At 39.8% G+C, this 15,307-nt stretch overlaps 1 long non-coding RNA gene across 1 annotated transcript; it reads left to right on the plus strand.

Moving 5' to 3' along the window:
- Positions 1-272: 272 nt before the first annotated feature.
- Positions 273-14,799, plus strand: LOC126988097 (uncharacterized). Its single transcript, XR_007741450.1, has 3 exons — positions 273-566; positions 663-860; positions 14,666-14,799. It is a non-coding gene; the product is annotated as an uncharacterized LOC126988097 (long non-coding RNA).
- Positions 14,800-15,307: the final 508 nt, after the last annotated feature.

The following is a 15,307-nucleotide window of genomic DNA, read 5'->3' on the forward strand; positions in this document are numbered from 1 at the left end:
CACTGTCTCCTCTGCTGTAAAAAAAATAATAATAATAAATAAATAAATAAATAAATAACAGCAAGCCAACTACGCCACCGATTGAGCTAGAAGGTTATCGCGCTAGAGGCCACTTGTCCGACCAATACCAGACGCCCCGGCCTCGCACAGTGGACATGACGGTGAAGGTGACCCCGCTCACACTCTCGTCGGAAACGCTTTTAATTAACCCGTCCGCTGCGATTGGCACGTATTTGGCTTTCACTGGTAGCTTGGTAACTATACTCCGTGTCTTTCTCTGCCTCTGTGGTGGATAGTGGAGTGTTTCCCATGTGGTATTGGTGTGCTGGATATCCCTTCACTGGTAGCCTGGTAACATACACTTCCAGGTCTTTCTCTGCCTCTGTGGTGGATAGTGGAGTGTTTCCCATGTGGTATTGGTGTGCTGGATATCCCTTCACTGGTAGCCTGGTAACATACACTCCCAGGTCTTTCTCTGCCTCTGTGGTGGATAGTGGAGTGTTTCCCATGTGGTATTGGTGTGCTGGATATCCCTTCACTGGTAGCCTGGAAACATACACTCCCAGGTCTTTCTCTGCCTCTGTGGTGGATAGTGGAGTGTTTCCCATGTGGTATTGGTGTGCTGGATATCCCTTCACTGGTAGCATGGTAACACACTCCAGGTCTTTCTCTGCCTCTGTGGTGGATAGTGGAGTGTTTCCCATGTGGTATTGGTGTGCTGGATATCCCTTCACTGGTAGCCTGGTAACATACACTCCCAGGTCTTTCTCTGCCTCTGTGGTGGATAGTGGAGTGTTTCACATGTGGTATTGGTGTGCTGGATATCCCTTCACTGGTAGCCTGGTAACATACACTCCCAGGTCTTTCTCTGCCTCTGTGGTGGATATGGTGTGCTGGATATCCCATCACTGGTAGCCTGGTAACATACACTCCCAGGTCTTTCTCTGCCTCTGTGGTGGATAGTGGAGTGTTTTCCATGTGGTACTGGTGTGCTGGATATCCCCTCCCAAGGTGCAGGACTTTACATTTCTCTGCATTGAATTGTTGCAAACACTTTTTTGTTCTATATCTGTAGCTTGGTGAGGTCTGACTGCTGGAAATCCGTAGTCAAGTGTTAATTAATCAACCTCTTTTGACACATACGGTGAATATATACATTATACATATATACACGAGTGAGAGCGGGGTCACCTTCAACTTCATGTCCACTGTGCGGGGCTGGGGCGTCTGGTATTGGTCGCAGAAGTGGCCTATCTTCATCCTCTTCTATTTATCTTCCTACTCCCCTTTCTCCCCTATTCCCTATTCTCCTTTTCTTACCCTGTGTACGCCTCTTCTTCCCATTCTTTATTCCTTCTTCCTCCCCATCTCCCCATTTCTTCTCCCCATGTCCCTTCGTTCACTCGCTCCCTTCGGTTCGCCCCTTCCGTCATATCACTGGGAATTCCTGTATCTCTTCATTTCCTATGGTTCTCCCTACCTCACTTCCTCTCTCCTCCTCTCCATTCATCCCTCTCCTTCTGCCTATCGGTCCTTCCTCTCCCTCAATCCTTCAGTAGGACTTACCGTGCGCAGAGGGATTGATAGGTTACGAAAGGCATAGTTGATAGAAGGATTTATGACGAAAGACGAAATGTATAGTGAAGAAAAGAGAAAAAGATGAAGAAAATAGCAAAATGAAGAAAAGGAAAAAGATGAAGAAAAGTAATAAAATAAAGAAAACGAACGTGTTGACAAAGAAAAAGAGAATAGAAAGTAGAACAAGAACAACAAAAATACGCTGAAAAAATATGAAAAAAAAGAACAATTAAATGATAATAATAATATGAAGATGAAGTTTTGGGAGACATTGATAGAAACATTTATTGAAGAAATGTTGAAGTAGCTGAAGTTTTGAAAGACAGAGAGAAGTATTTGAACATATCAGGGTATTGATGAAGAGGATGTTAACCCGGTAGCAGCGACGGGCCAAATTTGTGGCTTTACCGTGTAGCAGCGACGGGCCAAATTTGTGGCCTTACCGTGTAGCAGCGACGGGCCAAATCTGTGGCTTTACCGTGCAACGACGTCAAATTTGAATTGGCTTTGTACCTTTACCGGAGCCAAATTTGTGGCTTTACCGTGTAGCAGCGACGGGCCAAATTTGTGGCTTTACCGTGTAGCAGCGATGGGCCAAATTTGTGGCTTTACCGTGTACCAGCGACGGGCCACATTTTTGCCATGATATAAACCCCAAAAATAGATGATGCATAAACTGATCACAAATACGTTGATATATATTATGAAATGGTTTGCGTGAGTGATGATTTTTTCTCATTTTTCTCGCTTAGAGGGGCCTTCAAGACACATGACCCCCGCTGCTACCAGGTTAACGGTGCTTATACGGAGCGAAAAATGTCTTGATAAGGAAGGAAAGGAAACGGTAGATGAAAAGGGGTATAGAAGAAAGGGGTACTATAGGAGAACAGGACTATCTATACCCCTTCCTCTTTTCATTTTCTCTTTTTTTCCCCTTTCCTTCTGGAGTTCCAAACCTTACCCCTTCCCTCTCGCCTTCTCTCCCTTGATTTCCCTTTCGATTTCCTAGTGACTGTATTTTCTTTCCCCCATTTCCTTTCTTTCTTATCTATTTTTCCATATTTTTTTTTCTTATTACATCCCAATCCCTTAACCCTTTCCTACTTCCTTTCCTTCTTTTTCTTTCACTTCGCTTTCCTTTATCCCTTGTTTTCTTTATCCTCTTTCCTTTCTTTTTTACTCTTTTTCTATTCCATCCTTGATTCTGTTTTCCTTCATTTCCCTTTTCTTAACGCGTTCCAATCTCTTATTCCTTCCCTTCTTCTCTCTCTCTTCTCTTTCCCTCTCTTTCTCTTTATTAACTTTTCTCATTGTTCTCTATTTCCCCTTTCCTTCTCCTTCTCCTTCTATTTTTCCCTACTCTTCCTTTCCCTTCCTTTCCCTTTGTCTCTTAAATACCCTTCTTTGCCCTTCTTTCGTTCTTCTTTTCTCTCTTTCATCCCTTCTCCCATTCTCCCTTCCTTTTCTTAATGCGTTGGTATCTCTTATCCCTTCCCTTCTTCTCTCTCTCTCTTCTCTTTCCCTCTCTTTCCCTTTATTAACTTTTCTCATTGTTCTTTTCCCCTTTCCATTTTCCTCAATTTCAGTTCCCTTTCCTTATCTCTCTCCTCCTACTTTCCCTTCTCTTCCTTTCCCTTCCTTTCCCTCTGTCTTTTAAATACCCTCCTCCCATTCTTCCCTCCTTTCCTCCTCCTTTGTTATGAATGACAGTGGAAAGATGTAAAATATGATAAAAGTATATTATTTATGAATGGGAAGGGAGAGGAAAGGTAACAGAATGAATGATGACGAAAGGGATGCTGAATGGAGAGGAGAACAATGAAAAGGAAGAGGAGGAGGAGGAGGAAGAAGAGGAAAAGGGAGGAGGAGTACAAGGATGCGATGGGGTAAGATGAATTGCAAGAAGAAGTAGAAGAAGAAGAGGAGGAGGAGGAGGAGGAGGATGCAATGGGGTAATTAACACAAAGGAAAAAACAAGAATGAATAGGAAACAGCAAAAAACAACCCGGGGAAAAAATACGGAGATGAAAATTAAAAGGAAAAATGAAGGAAAATAAATATGATACTAGGAAAAAAATAAGAGAAAAAAGACGGAAAAAACAACAACATCGAAAAAACGAAAAAATAGCCACAGAAACCGCATGGGAGAGAGAGAGAGAGAGAGAGAGAGAGAGAGAGAGCGCACTAATACTTGAGATGGTGAAGTTATTGGCGCTCTCAAGTGGTGTTGGTGGTGATGGTGGTGATGGTGGTGGTGGTGGTGGTGGTGATGGTGGTGGTGGTGGTGTTGGTGATGAATGAATGTAATATGAGAATGCGCTGTGGTAGTGATGAGAGTGAGGAGGAGGAGGAAGAAGAAGAAGAGGAGGAGGAGGAGGAGGAGGAGGAATAACAAATGATAGTAGAAACAACGTGTAGAAGCAGTAGCGATATCAGTAGTAGTAGTAGTAGTAGTAGTAGTAGTAGTAGTAGTAGTAGTAGTAGTAGTAAATAAAAGTAGCAGTGGTATTGGAAACAGGAGTAGAGAATGATAAACTAATATGAATAATAATGAATAAATATTAATGAGAGGAAGAACATTGTAGGATGAAAAAAAAATATATACTCAACAGATGAAGTAAGAAGAAGAAGAAGAAGAAGAAGACGAAGAAGAAGAAAAAGAAATAGAATGAGAAGAAGAAGAAGAAGAAGAAGAAGATAAAGAAGAACAGGAGGAAGAATGGGAAACAGGGAAGCGAAGATGATCCAAACGAGGTGATGGATGGGAAGACACGTGCCGAAGTGTTGTGTGTGTGTGTGTGTGTGTGTGTGTGTGTGTGTGTGTGTGTGTGTGTGTGTATGTGTGGTCATGTTACACTCTCTCTCTCTCTCTCTCTCTCTCTCTCTCTCTCTCTCTCTCTCTCTCTCTCTCTCTCTCTCTCTCTCTCTCTCTCTCTCTCTCCATCTCTCTCTCTCTCTCTCTCTCTCTCTCTCTCTCTCTCTCTCTCTCTCTCTCTCTCTCTCTCTCTCTCTCTCTCTCTCTCTCTCCACACGCTGTCAAGTCTCCCCGTTGACAGCTGGGGTTTCCGCTAGCCGTGTCGCGTCCCGTTGCAAAGACTGACGGCGGACGGAAGTGACCGCTGGATGTTACGTCTGTCTGTCTTTCCCGGTCTTGTAAGGCAGGGAGAGTGCGGATAAGGAAGCGTGAGAAAGTCCTGCTTGATGCTGAGCTAACTGTGGGGGGGATTCGTGCGTGTGTGTGTGTGTGTGTGTGTGTGTGTGTGTGTGTGTGTGTGTGTGTGTGTGTGTGTGTGTGTGTGTGTGTGTGTGCTTCTTCTTCTTCTTCTTTTTCTTCGTTTTTTCTTCTTCTTTTACTATTTCTCCTTTCTTCTTCTTCTTCTTTTTGTTCTTCTTCGTCTTCTTTTTTTCTTCTTCTTCATTGCTGTCACGCTTGGTCTGTGTGTGTGTGTGTGTGTGTGTGTGTGTGTGTGTGTGTGTGTGTGTGTGTGTGTGTGTGTGTGTGTGTGTGTGTGTGTGTGTGTGTGTGTGTGTGTGTTTGTAATATTTATTTTTTGTATTTATTGTTTTTTTCTTTGTTTTTCTTTCGTTCTTTCTTTCTTTCATTTTGTCTGTGTCTTCTCTCTCTCTCTCTCTCTCTCTCTCTCTCTCTCTCTCTCTCTCTCTCTCTCTCTCTCTCTCTCTCTCTCTCTCTCTCTCTCTCTCTCTCTCTCTCTCTCTCTCTCTCTCTCTCTCTCTCTCTCTCTCTCTCTCTCTCTCTCTCTCTCTCTGTGGCTCTTTTTTCTTTATTCATCATCTAAGTGACTGTCTTTCCTTTTCTCTCTTTTCTGTTTCCTTTCTTTCTTTTCTATTACTATATATTTTCCTTTCCTTTAGTTTTCTCCTTTCTCTCTTTTCACTTTTCTTTCAATCTATTTTCTATCATTTTCTTTCCCTTTTTCTTTCTTTTCTGTTTTCTATCGTTCTTTTTGTCTTATTCCTTTTCTATATTTTCCTTTTTCTTCCTTTATTTTCTTCATCGCCTTTCTTTTAATATCCTTTTCTCTGTTTTTCTTTCTTTCTTAATCATTTCTGTCTTGCTTAACATGTTTTTTTTTCCTTCAATTATCGCTGACGTCCTTCCTGTCTTTCTTTATCTTGTTATGTTAATTTTCCCTTCCTTTGTGTCTCTATCTCCTCCCTTTTATCTTCAATTCTTTAATGGTCTTCTAATCGCTCGTTTTTATTATTTTATTCATTTTTTTTTCATCTATTGTGTTTTCTTTTATTCTTGAGTTTCTTTATTTATTTATGTGTATTTATTTGAATGTTTTTTTTCTCATCCATTTCTCTTCTTTTAATTTTCTCCTTCATATTTTTTTTTATATTCCTGTTTTGCTTTCCTCTTATTTTTCAGTTTCTTCTTCTTCTTCTTCTTTATTTATGTGTATTTATTTGAATGTTTTTTTCTTATCCATTTCTCTCTTCTTTTAATTTTCTGCTTCATATGTTTATTTTGAATCCTCTTTTTCTCATCCGTTTCTCTTTTCTTTTTAATTTTCTGCTTCATATGTTTTGTTTTTCGTTCCTGTTTTCGCTTTTCTTTAATTTTTCATATTTTTTTCATTTCTCAAGATCCGTATTTATGTTCCTTCTTTCATCATCTTTTCCGTTATTTATTTCTCTTTTCATAAATTTGTCTATCCATTTTTTGTATTATTATTTTTTTCATTTTCTTATATTTTTCTTTGGTGTTCTTTTCTTTTTTCTCGTTCACTTTTTTCTTGTTTTTTCTTATTTATGTTTTTTTTTCCTTCTTTCCCCTCTTCATTTTTTAAGTCTTTCCATTTCCCTTTTTCATAAACCATTTTCTCTTTATTTTTCTTTGTTGCGTTTTTTTTCTTATTCCTTTCTTTCTCTCTCATTCCTTTCCTAACTCCTTTTTTAATTCTCTCTCTCTTTTCATTATCTTTTCTTTATTTTACTTATTTTCTTATTCCTTTCTTTCTCTCTCATTCCTTTCGTAAATCCTTCTTTTTTAATTGTATTTCTTTTCCTCATCATTTCTTTAATTCTTTTCATTCTTCGTTTCAAAAGCTATTTACTGTTTTTCTTTACAATCTTTCTTATGCTTTTCTTTTCTATATTTCTTTCCTTCATTAATTCTTTTCTTTCTTTTTTCTTTATTATTTTGATTATTTATTTATTATTTTTTTTAATTCATTGTATTCCTCGTTTCAAAAGCTATTTACTGTTTTTTTTTTACAATCAATCTTATATTTTTCTTTTTTTTCTTTCTTTTCTTCCTTAATTCTTTTCTTTTTTTCTCTCTCTTATTTCCTCTTATAGTTTATTTTCCTATTTTCTTTTTTTCTCTTTCATGATTTACTGTATTTCCTTTCTTTTCTTAAATTCTCCTTTTTTTTCTTTTTTTCTTCTTCCTTTATTTCTTTTTATTTTCTCTCTTAAAAAAAAAATCATTCTCGACATTTTTGTTTAATTTTTCTTTTATCCTTCATTTTATTTTGCTTCTTTATTTATTATCATCATCTATTTCTCTTCCATCATTTTCCTTTTCATCTTTGTTTTAATAGTTTTTCTTTTTAATTTTGCTTTGATTTCTTACTTTTCTTAAATTTAATCGCTTTCTTCCTCTTTTCCTTTTCTTCCTCCTCTCTCTCTCCGCTTACTTTCCTTCTTTCCTTTCCTCTTTATCATTCTTTTCATCTCTCTCTCTCTCTCTCTCTCTCTCTCTCTCTCTCTCTCTCTCTCTCTCTCTCTCTCTCTCTCTCTCTCTCTCTCTCTCTCTCTCTCTCTCTCTCTCTCTCTCTCCTCTTCTCCTCTCTCTTTCTCTTTCTTACTTTCTCTCCCCTTGCTTTCTTTCCTATCTTTCCTGTCATTATCCTCTCTCTCTCTCTCCCTCTCTCTCTCTCTCTCTCTCTCTCTCTCTCTCTCTCTCTCTCTCTCTCTCTCTCTCTCTCTCTCTCTCTCTCTCTCTCTCTCTTCAGAAGCTATTTACTCTTATTTTCTTTACTTTTAAACTTTAACATATATATTTTTTCCTCCTTACTTGCTCAATCTCTTCCTCTCTTATATCTTATTTTGACGCTTGTTTTTTGTTTTGTTTTTTCTCTTGACGCGTTTCCTTATCCTGTTTATCATCTTTGACCCCCGCCCCCTCTCTCTCTCTCTCTCTCTCTCTCTCTCTCTCTCTCTCTCTCTCTCTCTCTCTCTCTCTCTCTCTCTCTCTCTCTCTCTCCCCTTTGTTTGTTTATCTCTCCCCGTTTTCTTTCCTTCCTCTCTCTCTAATCTGCTGCAGGACCTTGAGGGGAGAGGGATTTCCTGCGACTTATATTGTGGTTGGCGGCGGTGACACGTGCCGCTGATGATGGTAATGATGATGGTGGTGGTGGTGGTAGTAGTAGTAGTAGTAGTAGTAGTAGTAGTAGTAATAGTAGTAGTAGTAGTAGTAGTAGTAGAATTAACGATGAAAATGATTGCAACAAACACAATAACGGCAATAATAATAATAATAATAATAATAATAATAATAATAATAATAATAATAATAATAATAATAATAATAATAATAATACCTTTTTATGTTTTTATTTTGTTACTTTATTAATTATGGAAGTGTTCATCCCTCCTTCCTCCCCCCTCTTCCTTCCTCTCCTCTCCTCCTCCTCCCTCCTCCTCCTCCTCCTTCTCTCCACTGGTATTTCCTCTCGTTAAAGGTGGGTTAAGGATGGGAATTGTAGATGACATATTAGTTATTATTATTATTATTATTATTATTATTATTGTGTGTGTGTGTGTGTGTGTGTGTGTGTATTATTACTATTACTACTACTACTACTACTACTACTACTACTACTGTTATTATCATTATGGAGAATATGGTATACGTTTGAGAGAGAGAGAGAGAGAGAGATAACTCGGTGACAATTTTCTCATCTACTTCTCTCCTCCTCCTCCTCCTCCTCCTTTACTTTGTCTTTCTCCGAATTCTACACCTCTTCCTCCTCCTCCTCCTCCTCCTCCTCCTCCTCCTCCTTCTCTTCCTTCTCCTTCACATCCTCATTCTTCGGCTCTTCTTTCACAACCTTCTCTTTTCCTCTCTCTCCTTTCTCTTATCTTTCTCCGTCTATTTCTTCTTCTTCTTCTTCTCCTTTCTGTTCTTATTTTCCTTTTGACCTTCTTCCGCCTCCCTCTTCTTGTTTTTTTGTCTTATTTTCCCTTTCTCACTCTTCTTCTTCGACCTCTTCTTGTTCTTCTTTTTCTTTTACTTTTTTTTTGTATTTCTCTTCTGCTTAAAATCCTACTGATCCTTTTCCTTCTCTCTCTCCTCTGTTTTCTCTCCTTTTAACCCTTCTTTGTCATCTTCTGGTCATTTTCCTCCTCCTCCTGCTCCTCCTACAAAGACTCATTTATTTCCCTTCCCTTCCGACGCTCCACTCACTCCCAGCCTCCACCCCTGACCTTTCCCCCGAGCAAGCTTCCATGCAGCTGTCCTTTCCAGTCCAGGCCCTCCACAGATCAAACAACTTGCCCAACCCATGAGTTTCGTGGGCGTCCCCTTAACCCCTTGACTGCGGATATCTTATAAGAGGACCTCACCAAGCTACAGAAGTGGAGCAAAAAGTGGCTGCTACAATTCAATGAAGAAAAATGTGAAGTCCTGCACCTTGGGAGGGGAAATCCAGCACACCAATACCACATGGGAAACACTCCACTATCCACCACAGAGGCAGAGAAAGACCTGAGAGCATATGTTACCAGGCTACCAGTGAAGGCGAAATCCGTGCCAATCGCAGCGGACGGGTTAGTTGGTCTCCTCCACTCAATGCTACCTCGTTCAGAAACAACCCTGTGAACACGATAGAGGTCCAGGAGGTGTGCCACGCGCCCATGTACCCGGAGTTGGCGTTCACGGACAAGTTGGTAACACGCCTCGATTCAGTTTCACGAGGTAGTCGCTGGTTGAACACGAAGTATCTGGTCCGAGTATCTGGTCACCTCTCCTCCCGAAATTGACCTCTCTTTCGGCCACCTCTGGATTCTTTTTTGTAGAAGCAGCGAGTAGCGGGCTTTTTTTTATTATTGTTTCCTTTTTTTGTGCCCTTGAGCTGTCTCCTTTGTTGTAAAAAAAAAAGTTATTCCAACGACGCCCCATGATCCTGCGAAGGCCCTTGGTACTAAAGACATCGACGCGCCTCTCCGAGATACTATTCAGTGTTCATGTTCTACAGCCACACAGTCGAATCGATTTGCTTGGTATAAACGCAGCCTACTCATCCAGATAGGCCTGCCCGCACCACGTAGGCCTGCCCCGGTCCTTCCCTTCGGTACAAATGTCAGCCGGGCAACAGTCACACGGTCTCCGGTTTTTGGGTTTCCCTGTAGCGGGTTAACACGCTGGCCGGTCGTGTGTTCGGTGCGTGAGAGCCTCGGGCGGTTACTCATTTCCTCTTTCCTCCTCTCGGCCTCTTCTTCCTCTCTCATACATGCTCGCTTCCCTTTCCTCCTCCTCTACCTCCTCCTCTTCCTCTTCCTCCGCCTTCCCAGCAATGATCTAATTTCCACGTATTTATAGTTTTAAGTTATTCCAGTAATTCTTCGTCTCTTCTCTTTTTTTATTTTCTCTTTTATGCATCTCCTTATTCTCGTTTCGTTGTCTTTGGCCTGGTTTGCTTTTTTTTTGTTTCTCATTATTCCTTGCTTCCTTTTCTTTATTTTCTGCATCTAATTTCTCCTTTTTCTGTTTTTTTTTCTATATATTTCCTACTTTTTTTTTTATCTCCACATTCGTTATTTCTCTTTCTTTGATTTCTTTCTTTTCTGCGTCTCATTTCTCTTTTTTTTTGTTTTCTTCAATCTGTCTCCATATTTTCTTCATCCTGTCTTCATATTTTCTTCATCCTGTCTTCATATTTTCTTCAACCTTACTCCATATTTTCTTCAACCTGACTACATATTTTCTTCAATCTGTCTCCATATTTTCTTCAATCTGTCTCCATATTTTCTTCAACCTGTCTTCATTTTTCTTCAATCTGTCTCAATATTTTCTTCAACCTGTCTTCATATTTTCTTCAATCTGTCTTCATATTTTCTTCAATCTGTCTTCATATTTTCTTCAATCTGTCTACATATTTTCTTCAATCTGTCTCAATATTTTCTTCAACCTGTCTTCATATTTTCTTCAATCTGTCTTCATATTTTCTTCAATCTGTCTACATATTTTCTTCAATCTGTCTCAATATTTTCTTCAACCTGTCTTCATATTTTCTTCAATCTGTCTTCATATTTTCTTCAATCTGTCTTCATATTTTCTTCAATCTGTCTTCATATTTTCTTCAATCTGTCTTCATATTTTCTTCAATCTGTCTTCATATTTTCTTCAATCTGTCTACATATTTTCTTCAATCTGTCTCCATATTTTCTTCAACCTGTCTTCATATTTTCTTCAACCTGTCTTCATATTTTCTTCAATCTGTCTCCATATTTTCTTCAATCTGACTCCATATTTTCTTCAATCTGACTCCATATTTTCTTCAACCTGACTCCATATTTTCTTCAACCTGTCTCCATATTTTCTTCAACCAGTCTCCATATTTTCTTCAACCTGTCTCCATATTTTCTTCAATCTGTCTCCATATTTTCTTCAACCTGACTCCATATTTTCTTCAACCTGTCTCCATATTTTCTTCAACCTGACTCCATATTTTCTTCAATCTGTCTCCATATTTTCTTCAACCTGTCTCCATATTTTCTTCAACCTGACTCCATATTTTCTTCAACCTGTCTCCATATTTTCTTCAACCTGTCTCCATATTTTCTTCAACCTGTCTCCATATTTTCTTCAACCTGACTCCATATTTTCTTCAACCTGTCTCCATATTTTCTTCAACCTGTCTCCATATTTTCTTCAATCTGTCTCCATATTTTCTTCAATCTGTCTCCATATTTTCTTCAACCTGTCTCCATATTTTCTTCAATCTGTCTCCATATTTTCTTCAATCTGTCTCCATATTTTCTTCAACCAGTCTCCATATTTTCTTCAACCTGTCTACATATTTTCTTCAACCAGTCTCCATATTTTCTTCAACCTGTCTACATATTTTCTTCAACCAGTCTCCATATTTTCTTCAACCTGTCTACATATTTTCTTCAACCTGACTCCATATTTTCTTCAACCAGTCTCCATATTTTCTTCAACCTGTCTACATATTTTCTTCAACCAGTCTTCATATTTTCTTCAATCTGTCTCCATATTTTCTTCAACCAGTCTTCATATTTTCTTCAACCTGTCTCCATATTTTCTTCAACCAGTCTTCATATTTTCTTCAACCAGTCTCCATATTTTCTTCAATCTGTCTACATATTTTCTTCAATCTGTCTACATATTTTCTTCAATCTGTCTTCATATTTTCTTCAAACTGTCTCCATATTTTCTTCAACCAGTCTCCATATTTTCTTCAACCAGTCTCCATATTTTCTTCAACCAGTCTCCATATTTTCTTCAACCTGACTCCATATTTTCTTCAACCAGTCTCCATATTTTCTTCAAACTGTCTCCATATTTTCTTCAACCAGTCTTCATATTTTCTTCAATCTGTCTACATATTTTCTTCAACCTGTCTACATTTTTTTCTTCTTATTCGTTTTCTTTATGATTCCTTCCTTTTTTTCATCTCATTTTTCTCCCTATTCTTCTGTATCCCTAATTCTTTCTCGTAAGCCATCTTTGAAGTTTTAACTATCGTCAACTATCATTTTATATATTTTTTGGTCTCTCTCTCTCTCTCTCTCTCTCTCTCTCTCTCTCTCTCTCTCTCTCTCTCTCTCTCTCTCTCTCTCTATTTGTTGCTTTCCTTTGGTTTTTCTCCATTTTTTGCATCTCATTTTAATCTATTTCTACTTCGTCCTTTTTTTCGTCGACTTAATCTTCTATTTCTTTTTACGTTTTCCCCTGTGGCGCCGGTAGGCTTCCGTAGTAGGGCCTGATGGTCGGTCCCAGCCCATTGTGGCGCAGGCAAGTGTTTATAGTGGCGCCATCTTGCACTGGCTCATGCTGCCCCCCGGAGCTCATCTTTGATCCTAGATTCTAGAGTCCGGGTTGATAGGTGGTCTTCAGGATAGCATGTGGGTAGTCTTAGGGCACTCGTCCAGGTCGCAGCGCCGCCGTCACGCTATCCACTCAGCCACCGCCTCCCCCCTCTTCTTTGTGGTAAATTTTCTTTTTTTTCCTTTTCTCGGCATGGACGTAAGTAATATTTTTTGGTGTGTAGTTTTTCCACAGTAATTACTTTCCACTTACTCCTCCTCCTCCTCCTCCTTCTCCTCCTCCTCCTCCTCCTCCTCCTCCGCCTCATTCTTCTTTTCCTCTCTTCTTCTCTTCCCTCCACAACAACAAACACTCAAAGAAAACGTCTTTTTCATGAATTCACTTTCCTTTTTCATTCCTTCCCTTTCTTTTTTCCCCATTTCCTCATTTCCCATTTTCTAATTCTTTGCTGCACGTCATTTTTTTGTTCTTCATAACCTAATTTTCTCACTAAGTTATTTCAATTCCTCTTGTTTTCATTTCTTTCCTTCTTTTTTCCCCTCGTTTCAGCTTCTTTCCGTTCTGCTGTGGCCTACTTTCCTGAACGTCATATATTTGGCTTTGTTTATGTTTTCGTATGATGTATTTCCTCATAAATCATTCCTTCCTTTCTTGCTTTCGTTTCCTACTTTTTCTTTCTTTCTTTTTCTCATTTCGGTTCGCCCCCATTTTTCTTGACCTTATTTTCATCGTACATAATTTTTCTGGTTAGTGAATCCTCCGCTGTATTTTTTTTTAATTTCCTGCCTAGTTTTATTTTTTCACACACGTCTTTTAAGAATGTTTGGTTACTCTCTCTCTCTCTCTCTCTCTCTCTCTCTCTCTCTCTCTCTCTCTCTCTCTCTCTCTCTCTCTCTCTCTCTCTCTCTCTCTCTCTCTCTCTCTCTCTCTCTCTCTTTGTGGTAATTTTTTATATATTTTTTCCTTTTCTCGGCTTGGACGCAAATTTTCTTAATAAATAATTTTTTCCACAGTCATTCCCTGCCTCCTCCTCCTCCTCCTCCTCCTCCTCCTCCCCCTCCTCCTCCTCCTCCTCCTCCTCCGCCTCATTCTTCTTTTCCTCTCTTCTTCTCTTCCTTCCAAAACAACAAACACTCAAAGAAAATGTCTCTTTCATGAAGTTTTAACTCATTTCAACTCTATATATTTTGGGCCTTGTTCTCTCTCTCTCTCTCTCTCTCTCTCTCTCTCTCTCTCTCTCTCTCTCTCTCTCTCTCTCTCTCTCTCTCTCTCTCTCTCTCTCTCTCTCTCTCTCTCTCTCTCTCTCTCTCTCTCTCTCTCTCTCTCTTCGTAAGAACCTTTATTCTACCATATTTCCTTCTCCTCAATTAACCTTTCTCCTTTTCTTCCTCCCTTCTTCTCTTTTCTTCTCTCTCTTTCTTCTTTCTCTTACCCTCGTTATTCCTTTCCTTCTAATCTGCGCATCGCTTCTATTTCTCCTCCCTTTCCTCCTTTCACTCCTCCTCCTGGTTTTCTTTCTCCTCTTCTTCCTCCTCTTCTCCTCTTCCTCTTCCTCAAGTTATCTGCATTTTCCCTCTTATCCTCTTTCTTCCTTTCTTTCGAACCTGTATATTGGTCCTATCCCTCCTCCTTCTCCTCTTCTTCTTCTTCCTAGCCCTCCTCTCCTTCCTCTCTACCTCTCCTCCTTCTCCTCCTCTTCTTCCTAGCCCTCCTCTCCTTCCTCTCTACCTCTCCTTCTTCTCCTCTTCTTCTTCCTAACCCTCCTGTCCTTGCTCTCTACCTCTCCTCCCCTTACTATTGAACAATTTGAATAGTGGCGAATGTCCTTCACCTCTCATTCATTGATAGGAGAGTTCAGCCAAAGCAGCCACATATACAACACGCGTGGGAAGCCTCGGCGGATGTACGTGAGAAATCAGACCTCGGGCTCCCCACCAGCAGCGACTTGAAGCACACACAGAGGTTAAGTTTACCTATTAACCCGTCCGCTGCGATTGGCACGGATTTCGCCTTCACTGGTAGCCTGTTAAGATATACTCCCAGGTCTTTCTCTGCCTCTGTGGTGGATAGTGGAGTGTTTCCCATGTGGTATTGGTGTGCTGGATATCCCCCTCCCAAGGTGCATGACTTTACGTTTTTCTTTATTGAATTGTAGCAGCCACTTTTTGTTCCCTTCCTGTAGCTTGGTGAGGTCTTCTTGTAGGAAATCCACACTCAAGGGGTTAATAACGGTAATACTAAGTTTGAGTTGTTTGCTTCTTGATAATGCTAATACCACGTTTGGGTCCATCACGAAGAACTTTGAAGGTAGGACGCCGGGAGTGAAGTTATCATTGTATATCTCGTACGTGGAACCTCAACTGGAATACGCGGTGCAGTTCTCGGTCGGCATTCTCAAGACGCTTCGGACTCTCCCCTCAAGTATTTCCAAGGTCCAAAAAGGAGATTATTCGAACTCTCCTTGTTTTCTTTTAACGTTTATGGCACAGAGGGTTTATCGAATTACCGCCCTACGAAAGTCTTGCCAGATATGTGTGTTTGGGATCCGAAATGCTTAACCCCTTGACTGCGGATTTCCTACCAGAAGACCTCACCAAGCTACAGGAATGCATCAAAAAGTGTTTGCTACAACTCAGTGAAGAAAAATGTAAAGTCCTGTGCCTTGGGAGGGGATATCCAGCATAC

This window comes from Eriocheir sinensis, chromosome 68 (assembly GCF_024679095.1).
Source record: "Eriocheir sinensis breed Jianghai 21 chromosome 68, ASM2467909v1, whole genome shotgun sequence".
NCBI lineage: Eukaryota > Metazoa > Arthropoda > Malacostraca > Decapoda > Varunidae > Eriocheir > Eriocheir sinensis.